Raw genomic sequence first — 11725 nt, 5'->3', positions numbered from 1 at the left:
TGTCTCGTCATATCTGTAAATAGAGAAAAGTTGTTCCGTCTACTTTGACGTTTGTATGGTGTGGGAGCGGGTGGCACAGGTTAGTTGTCACAACGAGCAAGATAGGATTACATGGAGAAAAAAATTTGCATATATTTCGGATTTTGGGAGATGGCGAGGTATTTGAAAAGCGATGTGGAGATGGCGTTTTTATTACTCAACAGGTGAGTAAGGTGTTTCATTGAACAGATAAATTGTCTTCAGCTATAGTTCGCTTGAGATCATTTCCATCTAAACTGGTTATTTCTCTTAAGCCTAGTAGTGAATGTTTTATGAGCAGTAGGATAACCATATTCATCCACACAGTCATGCAGAGCCAAAGCACAAACAAAACAATGTTTTTCCACAAAATGCATGCAGTTTTGTTTTTAACTGCCAGAGGGCCAAACGTTACATGGTGTACCTTTTGAGAATGTGCAATTCTTAAGAAATTCTCAAATATTTTCTTGTTTAAAAGAACATCTTGTTTAAAACATGTCAAAAACATTCCTAATAAATGTTTTTGGAAATACAAAATATTCTTAGCTATATTCTTAAGTTAGAAAAAAAAGAAAATGGCAGTTAAGAGGAATTTCACTCTTAAGAATGTTTTTTGAATCCGGCCCCAGCTTCTCAAACTTACTCAAAATGGCTTTTTTGAGGGCAAGATCAGTTTATAACTAAAAACTATCAGATGGCTTCAGAAGACTAGAAATATAAAGCATGACTTGTATGGATCACTTTAATAATAATTCACTTTGCTTTTGTGTCATTGAAAGCTGGGTCCTCATTCATTGCAATTGCATGGAAAAGAGCAACCAGCACATTACAAATTTTTTCTCATAGAAACAACATGAGAGTAAGTAAATCATTTTTGGATGAATTATTTCTTGAAGTACCTCTTAGGAGGATACATGAAGCCATGTTAGGCATAGTAAACATTTGTCTTGTATGTGACTATTGTGTCCTCCGACTTACGAATGTCTCATGGTACAGAGCAGGCAAATGACTCCAGGGTCATGAATGAAGACGACATCGGTAATAATCCTTACACTTGCGTCCTTAAACTTGGCAGCGGCAGTAGTTTCTGTTTATGTAAATGTTTTTCTCATATAAAGGAGGCCATCCGTTGTCTGCCGCGTGGGGCTGAGCATGTATGTGTGTGGAGATAAGGATGCTTCGGGTGGACTCGTCTGAGCCAGAGAGAGCGCGAGAGAAACTGCTTGTTGGAAGATAAACAGGGCTAATTAGAATATGCATTTGTTCAGTAATTCTGTCCATAATTGAGATATTTTAATCTTTGAACATGCCAGCTATTTAGAAAAGTCAGTCGTAGCTTCCCGCGTTGATCTGAAACATACTGTGTAAACGCGGCTTTTCAGACACACTGGCAACATACCAACAGGACAAGGAAAACACTATTTTGGATTAGCTCCCCTCTCCACTCACAACACAACTACACCGCGGTTGCAGCAAATCATTTAGACATAAGCACCCTTTGTCCAAAAAGTGGAGGCAATCCACTTTTTTCTCTTTTTTTTCTTCCTTTCTTGATTTTTGTGCATTGTATGTTTGGATATGATTGCATGGCAATACATTTGAACAGGCCATAGTTTTACAGGGATCCTGTGGCTCCCTGGTGTAATCACCCACCTAATCTACAGAACAAAGTCCAACGTGGCTCTATAAGTCGATAGCACTTCAGGCAGGGGAACAGGAAGTCTCCTGCCGCTCCGCTGAGAGATAAAGGCACCGATAGGAGACATGCGGCACAGTGCAGCCATTGTGTTAGATCAAGATGTGCCTCCTGAACTGATGGGTGCTGTGAATTCTGATTCCACCTCTCTGCCGTCTCAGGACGAGATATGTAGATGGCCTACAGAGAGACGGTGGTGACTAAATGAATATGAAAATGAGCTCAGGGAATGGATTGCTATTCAGCTGTCTTTCAAGTCTCTAGTGGTGGATGGGGCTGTTGCTGCCCATGTTTTTAAATCACGAGAATAAAGGTGAAAATGACATTTTGTGTATATGCATATGTGATTCGAAGGCATTTGTATGTACCATTGGCTCTTTAAATATTTATGTATTCTAAATATATACTCTAAAATGTCACTGCATTTTTGTGATGAATATCTGGCAACTACAGCTGCTGAAAATATATAATTGTTTTGCTTATATCTTAGAAAATTTTAAAATATTTATTATTTGAGTTAAAAATTATTATAAAAAATGTCCCCCACAAATTCCACATTAAATGTGTATATATTTTCAAAGTAAATAATGTTAATACTTTCATACGTTTGATTATGTATGAAATACTGTACCAAATTTATACTATTTATTTCCAAAAGCGTGTTTACAGTAAAACTACGTGTGTTGTCCTGCTAATGTAATTTTTTAACCTTTTTATAGTGTTTCCTTTTTAATTAAAATGTTGGTGCTTTTTACATTATTTTTCCATAAGAATATTTTGACAGTGAACAATTGCTTGTTAATATTAAAGCTTAATTTACATTTACATTTATTCATTTAGCTGACGCTTTTATCCAAAGCGACTTACAATTGCTATATTTTCAGAGGTCGCACGCCTCTGGAGCAACTAGGGGTTAAGTCTTGCTCAGGGACACATTGGTGTCTCACAATGGATTCGAACCCGGGTCTCTCACACCAAAGGCATGTGTCTTATCCACTGCGCCATCACCACCCCCATAATTATATTTTGTTTGCTATTAGAGCAGCCAAGGCCATTTGAAATCTTCAGTACCTAAAACAATAAACTGTAACTCAGGCCAGAATATATATATTTTTTTCTTTTTCTTTTTTTTATTGAAATATTACTGAAGTAACTATAGTAATATATTTCCCTGCCAGTAAAAAAAAGTCTACAGGCAACTTATGGGTTTGACGTTCTTGGTGACTTCAGAAATCAAAGCGTCTCGTTTCTGTGTGTTCTGACGTTAAACACCTGTAATGTAATTATAAATGGATGCATATTATGCATAGGAACATCAGGTCTATTTTTAGATATTGTTTCATAGCCACTATGTACCTTTTAACATATGCCTGTCGCCCTGAAGGAGACATCACAGAACAGCCCCCTCCTTTCCATTTGCTCCTTAATGCAATACGTGTTAGGCATCAGTATTTGGTTTTTGGCATGTAGAGCTAGCTCTCATGATCTGCCGTAATAGAGGGGGTTTGTGGCACAGCTAAGCACGCTAGATGCGGCAGTTTTCATAAATAAGCTGCGTGCTGTTTAAAGAGCAGCTCTAGGTTGCTTTGCCTCTCATTACCGTTCATGTTTTAAATGGGGTTTAGGATGAAATTCTGTCTGCTTAACCCCAACGAAATTACGAACACTTTACTAGAAAGACGTCAGGGAGATAAAACGGTCCTAGGGAAATGGCAAGCAATTAAAAGTATATTAGCTGTTCAAGGCCAAAAATAATTAAAGCTCTCAGACCATTGTGTTATAGAAAATAGCTGCAGGCAGCAATCATAAGAGGTGCACACTGAGTCAGAAGTCACCGCATACATGAAATGTTCTGCCACGGCCCGGCTACACTACAGCCAAAAATAAGCAGCCATCAAAGCTTCCCTTTTGATTTGGTGCTTCTCATTTTCTGCGTAATGCCATTTTTTCCACTGTGCTTCACGCAAGCGTATCACATTACAGCATTTAGAAATGAGATTGGATCTGCGTATTTAATCACACCAATGCAATTAGTTGGTAGGAACAGAATGAACAGAATTGGAACACGTCAATGCGCCCCATCCCCACCCTCCCGTTGCTGGATATATGGATCCGGGTGCGCAGGGACCCCCAGAAAACATCAAATTGCAGGCAGTAGGACTTCAATCCAAGGACAAAACAAGAACAACAAAAACTGATATTATAGTGATATTAAAGGATCTTTCCTGAACATTGTGCAGTCCAGTGAACATGACCTCAGAGATGACGGTTTGAACGCGAGGATGTGCTGCAGTGCTCTCTAGTTATCGGATTTAAACTCACATACGTTCACGTGGTGGCCTTGTGTCAGCCGGTGACTGTGGTCCATCATGCTCCTAGACAAATCTCTGTGGGCTCGATGTGCTCAAAGGCAGTTCTTTCCACTTTAACAGGATTTGCACAGATGAGACGAGTGTGCACCAAGCACCGCAGAAACATTATATGCCCCCTCCGGGATACCGGATAAATGCAACTTTTATCTCCTTTCTAATCATATCCTAGCTGTTGTTTGTTTGTCATTGCCGTGCCGTGTCATTGATGGTGGTTAATATCAAATGAGAAAATGAGATTTTATATCTCTCAGATATACTGTCATTTAGTTTCATGCTAATGTCACATTTAAAGTAGATTTGGTGTAGAGTTGTCTAAGGAAATATGCAATGCCTGATGGGCATGCATCTATTTGTTCATAAACAGCTCATTGAAATTGAATGAAATTGAAGTAGAGACAGGTCTCTTTTTTTGTATTGTGACATACATTTGTGTGAAACAGATTATCAAAAAAAAGTCGTTACTATTAAAACATAATCTTGACATTTTTATTTTTAATAGTATTATTTTTTCAGTGATACAATCTGACAACAATGGTTTGGTGAAAGGTGGGACTTCCACTTCTCCACCTTACACTATATTTGATATGTATTATAGATTAGTGATGTGATAATGTGCTAGACTATTGTGAGGGTCTTTTGACTCAGTGATGGGTTCATTAAAAGGTTAGACTCAGTCTCTGCCCTGCTGTCTCTGTGCATTTTAAATGGCTCTATGTTCACTTTTCATGATGATTTACTTCCTGTCAGCTTAATTTTGGTTTATAAATGACATCGTTTTTCAGAAAAGCATCATATCATCATGCAAATGTACTTGACAGCCATTGAAGAGCATTTATTTTCATTTTATGTAAAAGAGCAGCTTTGAAATTTTTATAAGACTTTTTTGTTCCACAGAAAAAGAAAAATCATGAGGTACGAAAGACATGGAGGAGGATAGATGATGACAGAATGTTCAGTGTAAACCAAAATGATCTAAGAAGGTGCAACTATATATTATATACTGTTGAAAAGTTTGGTGTCAGTTTGAAAAAAAATAATAATACTTGTACTTCAGCAAAGATACATAAATTGATAAAAAAAAATGACTGTACAGATATTTATAATCCGATGATTTCTATTTAAAATAAGTGCTGTTCTTTTAAAGTCTGTTCAATCAAGAATCCTGAAAAGAAAACATCACAGTTTCCACAAAAATATTAAGCAGCACAACTGTTTTCAATGTTGATAATAATAAGACGTATATCTTAAGCAGCACATCATCATCTCTGAAGGATCATGTCATGTGACATTGAAGACTGGAGTAATGATGCTGAAAATACAGCTTTTCCATCACAGGAATAAATAAATAAAATATTATTTATTATATTATACCATATTATTATTATATTATGATACTATATACTTGCTGGTTCTGTTGTTCCTGGAAGATTTGGGATGATTTTTTTTTGTTTACAAGATACTAAAATTAGGTCCATTCCAGTTTGGTTTTCTTTTTCTCCCTATAATCATCAAAGTTTCATGCTGGCATAGTATAAAAGAATTAAGCTGTTCAGTGTTCAGAGGAGGAGAATTGATTCATTAATGAGCTACTATTTGAGTATTTCCCATTTTCAGCAACACAGGTGAGTTTTTTAGTATTCAGATAATCAGGGACATTCTTATGGGCTTGAGGTGCTTCCTTCCTCCTTGGTGAAGGATCAGATAAATGGATAGTGCAGAAAATGTAAATAAATGCATCTTGAATAGAAAACCATCGATTTCCCGATGCATCACACCATGCATTTTCCTGCTAACTTTACAGCTGCAGACTCGAATGAAAGGACACGAGCGCATGCTTTTGCCCCAGGGTGGGATGCTTCACATGGACGGGGTGTCTCGCTTAGCTCAAGAACACCGAAATTACTACGCTGCAATTTCAACAACCCTGTGTGAAAAACAATCGTCGCATGTCTATGGCCAAAATACTGAGTGAGAAATCTGAGCGTCTGATAAAAGGAACAATTTGCTCTGTCATTTCAAAATCCCAAGGAGGGAAGGCTTTTGTGACAAAGTGTATAGGCAGTGTGTGAGAATACCAGTCCATCTTTGAGTCTGTCAGCTGCGCTGTCTCCACGGGAGTGTGATGACTATGCTAAGGGAAGGCTAACCTTTGCGAGTTCTGCTGGAGAGGAGTCAAAGAACTGACACCTTACGGAGAGGGAGGGTGTGTGTCAATGTGTGCGTGTGTATGCGAGTCCCGCGTGTTTTCAAAAGGGGCGTTTTTGCATTTTCTTGAATCTAATGGGTTCGGGCACACATTGGCAGCACGTTAATTCCAACCAATACATTATTGAATTAAGCTACAAATGGTAAAGTAGGTCAAAGGGGGGCCAAAAAGCAATGGTATAAGGCTGGATTTTAACGGGTATGTACTCCCAAATAGGTCTATAATACCTCTGTCTGTCTGTCTGTCTGTCTCTATCTCTCTATCTTTCTTTCTATCTCTCTATCTATCTATCTATCTATCTATCTATCTATCTATCTATCTATCTATCTATCTATCTATCTATCTATCTATCTATCTATCTATCTATCTATCTATCTATCTATCTATCTGTCTATCATTTCTCGGTCTGTCTGTCTGATTTAAGAAAAATAGTTATTGTCATGTAGTTTTTCATTTCTTCTTATTTTGTCTAGATGTATTTTTTTATTTAATTATTTATTATTGCTATATAATTATCCTCAAATATTTGTAATTATGTATTCGTTTATTTTATTTATTTTTACAATAAAATTGTGTATTTTATCTTAAATAAATGAATGCATATCAATAACATACAACACATTAGTTAATTATAATTCTGTGAAAATGTTGGCAGACAGGTTGCATAATTAAATACAAACGCATACGTGGTTAGTGAGTGAGTCCCAATAAGTCTACAGTAACGTGCATGCATTAATGAACCTTTTATATTTTTTTTACATGACTGTTTACCCATGAGGGACACAGCTTTTCCAGAAAATGAGACATTATCCTTTGACAGACCATAGTGTGACACTGTGGGGTCTTTCAGAGGACCCAGTGTTCGTCATGGTCAGTCACTGCTTCTGAGTGTGTGCCAGTGAGGAGAGCTGGGCATCAGCAGACACTGCGCTCTCCATGCCTGCTGCACAACTGCGGGCCGCTTCTTTGTGCCTGGAAACATGGTGCTGGGGTGGGTACCTGAACCGCCGCCAGCTTCGACTCCTCTGCTGGCTCCTCAGACATCTCCACCATCTGCTGAAGGGGATGTACAAATTGGACATTGGCAGAAACATCAAGGGGGTACCAACCTGACCCAAAGATGTATCCAAAATGACATGCATTTTGCCCTTTGCGACACCAGTGACTGGAGATCGCCACAATAACAGCATCTCTTCACTATATTTTTTTATTTATCACTCTCCAATTGTCTCTCTAAACTTCAAACACTAAGCATTGGCACCATTGCATTTGAGGTCTAGGCATGCTGAAATTATTTTGTAGTGATTAAATTAAGAATTCACATGACAGCTGATGATATATGGCAAGATCTGAGTAAATATTCTTTAAAAATGTCTTTTTTTGTGGAGGAAAACACAACAGGATAGAGGTTTGGAAAAACATGTGTCAGAGTAAATGATGACAGAATTTTCACTTTTGAGTAAACCTTTCCTATTACACCATTGTTCGCACTGTTGCTATGACAGTTGCTTCCACCTTTTCACGGTTGTTTCATGGCCGTTACAGCTCCATTGGTGACTGTCGTCTTCTGCTTGTCCCGTTTCTGTGACTTTTATTTGTTCTGCCTTGGTTATCTTTTTTTAATCTCCCCTGTCACTTTTATCCCTGTGGAGAAGTGAGCAGGTTTTCTAGATAAAGGGAATGTTTTTTTTTTTTCAGATGAGGAGGGCGAAAAGAACCCCTCTGCATTGTGATGCATATCACAGATGCGTTCGAGGCGTGATTTGTGTTCAGATACCGTCGTGCACTTATTGTTTGTGGCTCAAAATACATTATTTAGTTCTTCAAAACTCTAGCCGCCTGGGCGTTCGTGTTCAAATCAACATTTAAACCTTTGACAGACTTTATAGTCGTCTGTTGTGTTATAGGGCAGACTTAAAAAAAGGATATTTCAGCTAAAAATGTAATATTAAATCGTGATTTAATAACCTTCATGTCGTTACATATCAGATATTTAGCAGAATGTCCAAGCTGCTCTTGTCCCATACAGGTAAAGCAGATGAGTACCAGAAATGCTGTTTATTTGTATGGAAAAACAGAGCTTGGACATTTTGCTAAATATAGTCCTTTTTTTCCATGCAAGAAGAAAGTCAAACGGGTTTTGGAATGACATGTAGGCGATTAAGTGATGACAGAATTTTAATTTTAGTTGAACTATCCTGTTAAGTAGTGCTTTACACATTCATATAAGTGAAATAAGCAAAGGTTTATGGTAAGATCTTTTATTTCAAATTCCGGAGCTGTTTTTAGGATTGTAAAGCAATGCTTAGTGTTAATAATATGATTAGATATGTAGCAAAAAAGTTCCCTAAACTGGCTTTCCCATCCTTTCAAGAAAGACTTTGTTAGTCTGTTAGTCTCGACTATAACATGACATTCTTGAAAACAATAAGCAGCAGCTTGCTTCTCGTTCGTCCTGTCCTTCTCCCTGATGATCCACAGTCTGCTTTGTTAATGACGGCAGTGCACTCTGGGTTGGAGACTTTAATGTGTCATTTTGATGATAAAGGTGGTTAAACAATCATCAGTTATTTCATTTGAAGCAAAGCCGATGAGCAAACACAGGGCGTTTTCTCATTATGTGATATGAATTGACTGAGAGCTGAGAGGAGGTGTGGAGCAGCTGAGGGTAGTGCTTTCTTTGTTATCACTGCCATCTCCTGGTCCGTAGTGATCACTTTTGGGGCTGAGTCTTTCTCCTTTGTCCTTACTAAGACTAAGCTGAAGGGAGAGAAAGAGAAAACACTGCAGGAAAAGGAATGGGATTCCAAATGTAGCTCTGACAAATAACGCGAGCAATGGGTTAGCAGAGAATATGGCTGCGCTAATATAAAAAGTACCATTTTACACCATGCTAATATTAGGGCTTTCATGATTACTCTCATTTCGCTAGTTGACATGAAACTCTTTTGAAAAATCGTCATGTCCTGCGGTATTTTCAACAGCATTTAGCCAATTAGTTTGTAATTATGCATGCCATTTTAATGACCTCATATTAATTGAGAGACTGCATTGAATATTTGTACTTTTAAACGTTCATTTGTCACACTGCGGGGTCATATGAATTGAACTACAGAAGGAAAAATGTGATTAAAAATAATGAGCAACCCAAAAGAAAGAAGTTACCGGACCTACAATATACTCTCTTTTGTACGTTCGTGTAAATTTTAACCTAAAATTGTGATATTGAATCATAATGCTTGCATTGCCTTTAAATGAAAGCATAAACACTCATGTCACACTCGCTTATAGTTTTTATCAGCCTGTGGGCGAAGCATCAGTTTCAGAGTGTTTTGCAAAAATTTTGGCTGGTTCGTGAACACTCCAAATGAACTCGGACCATCTGAGATGTCCGCAGTGCCAGCACAGTTTGTTTATAAAGTGCTGTGAACGCAAAGCACTCCGGGTTCAATTTATTTTTACTTTTGAATAATTCCAAATATGCTACACAAAGCTTGTGACACACAGTTTGTGCCTTGAGTAATATTTCTTCTATTTTAAAGCAAATGCAACTGCAGTCATTGGATCCATGACTAATCGTCACAGAGCCAGTATACTGACTAGTGGCCGGACAAATCATCTATTCGACTAACCAGTGCAACCTCTAGGTAATACAATTTTGTAAATATTTAATATGATAATAATTTGTTAAAGTACAATATAAATACCCCAGTGAATGGTTATGAGTCATTCAGTAACCTTTAAAAATGTACCATGGTCACTGCCACTGTTTTTGTACAGTGAACATTTAATTGACCAAATTTACTATACCAAATTTACCATATCGCAGTCTGATAGTACATGAATATAATAGTCATTCAGTCACTTGTAAAAACTTACCATGTTGCTATCACAGTTTTTGGACTCTAAAATGTTGTAATCTTAAGGGTGAAAAGGACAAGTATGGTAACCCATACTTGGAAGTTGTCCTCTGCATTTAACCCATCCAAGTTAGTGCACAGACATTAGGAACATCGAGCACACACACACACACCCTTAGCAGTTCTGACTCTCTAACCATTAGGCCACGACTGCCCCCTATCTTACCATATGAATACCACGGTACATGAATATGGTAGTCATTCAGTCACTTATAAAAATATAGCAAGGCAATACCACAGTTTTGGGATATTTACAATAGTAATAAAAATTACAATGAAATAAAAATGCTACATGGATAATGGTAGCCATTCAGTCACTTACAAAGAAGTACCCAAAGTATACTTTTGCTGTTTTTGCAGTATCCAATGGAATATGCTGCAAATTTACCATATAAATTCCACGCTACATGAATACGGTAGTCATTCAGGCACTTACAAAAAAGCACTCAAATTACCATTGTACTACCATAGTTTTTGGATATTTGCTATTAAAATTCTCGAAAGTACCTTGTAAATAACATGGTAAATTTCACAGTAATTTGTCATTTTCTGAGTGACTTGAGAGGGACTTGATCTATAATGCTATTTTCACTTCAGACAATCAATTAACCTGACCAGCTTCATATTTAAGCCAACAATCTGTATGTGTGGGAAGTCCCTTTGCCACACAGAGTTCTAATCCACTTATTTGGGCTTAAATTGTGTGGAATGTTTTGTGATCCAGTGAGTCTTAATAGCTGAGAGCAAACAAAGCAGCTCTGTTGTAGTCATCAGCGCTGCGTCTTCAAAACACTTCACTCCATCTGTTGTCAACAAGTTGATTAATTAAAAGGAAAACATTCTGTTTTATGCAAATCAGTCAGCAAATCAGTCACATGTCATCCATATGCATTTTAGCCTGCAAGTCTGCACAAAGACCCCAGCCCTGCCTGATGAAAGAGTTATTGACACTAACCCTTCGGGCACGCAATGTCAGCTCTCCTCCAACCACGTGTTTGATTCCAGCATTGGAATTGTGGGCACGGAGAGCATCAAAGCTGCCCTCTCCTGTATTTGCATAGTGTTTAAGCTGATTCGAATCGCAAGGACAGAGCGGTAAAATGCGGTGAAATTACTGCTTGCTGACTTGAAGTGGAAAGCATGTCAGGATGTTAATGGCGTGGTGTGTAATGCGGCGACAATTGATATTTCAGCATGCCGAACTCTTGCTGCTTGAGAGCTGTTTGCAATAACATTGCTTACAAACGTGTGTTCATTAGTAGCGCTGGGGTCAGAAAGGTCCTCGCTGGATTTCAGCAACAGAATAAAAGTTGCAGGAATGCAGCCACGCTATTATAAATCGCTCCTGCGTTCTCTTATTTTATCTATTTATTTGTGCGCTAAGAAATTAAAACCAGAAATGTTTTTGTTTTTTTTAAACCCACAGCAGCTTTTTGCCAGCATGAGAAAGATATTCCGGTTGACTAATGCCCACCTGCCTCTTTCAGGAACCAAAAGCTGAGAGTATAGCAGC

The sequence above is a fragment of the Rhinichthys klamathensis genome, unplaced genomic scaffold, assembly GCF_029890125.1.
Source record: "Rhinichthys klamathensis goyatoka isolate OS25496 unplaced genomic scaffold, OSU_Roscu_1.1 h1tg001175l_1, whole genome shotgun sequence".
Classification (NCBI taxonomy): domain Eukaryota; kingdom Metazoa; phylum Chordata; class Actinopteri; order Cypriniformes; family Leuciscidae; genus Rhinichthys; species Rhinichthys klamathensis.
Note: the sequence above shows the minus strand (reverse complement) of the source record.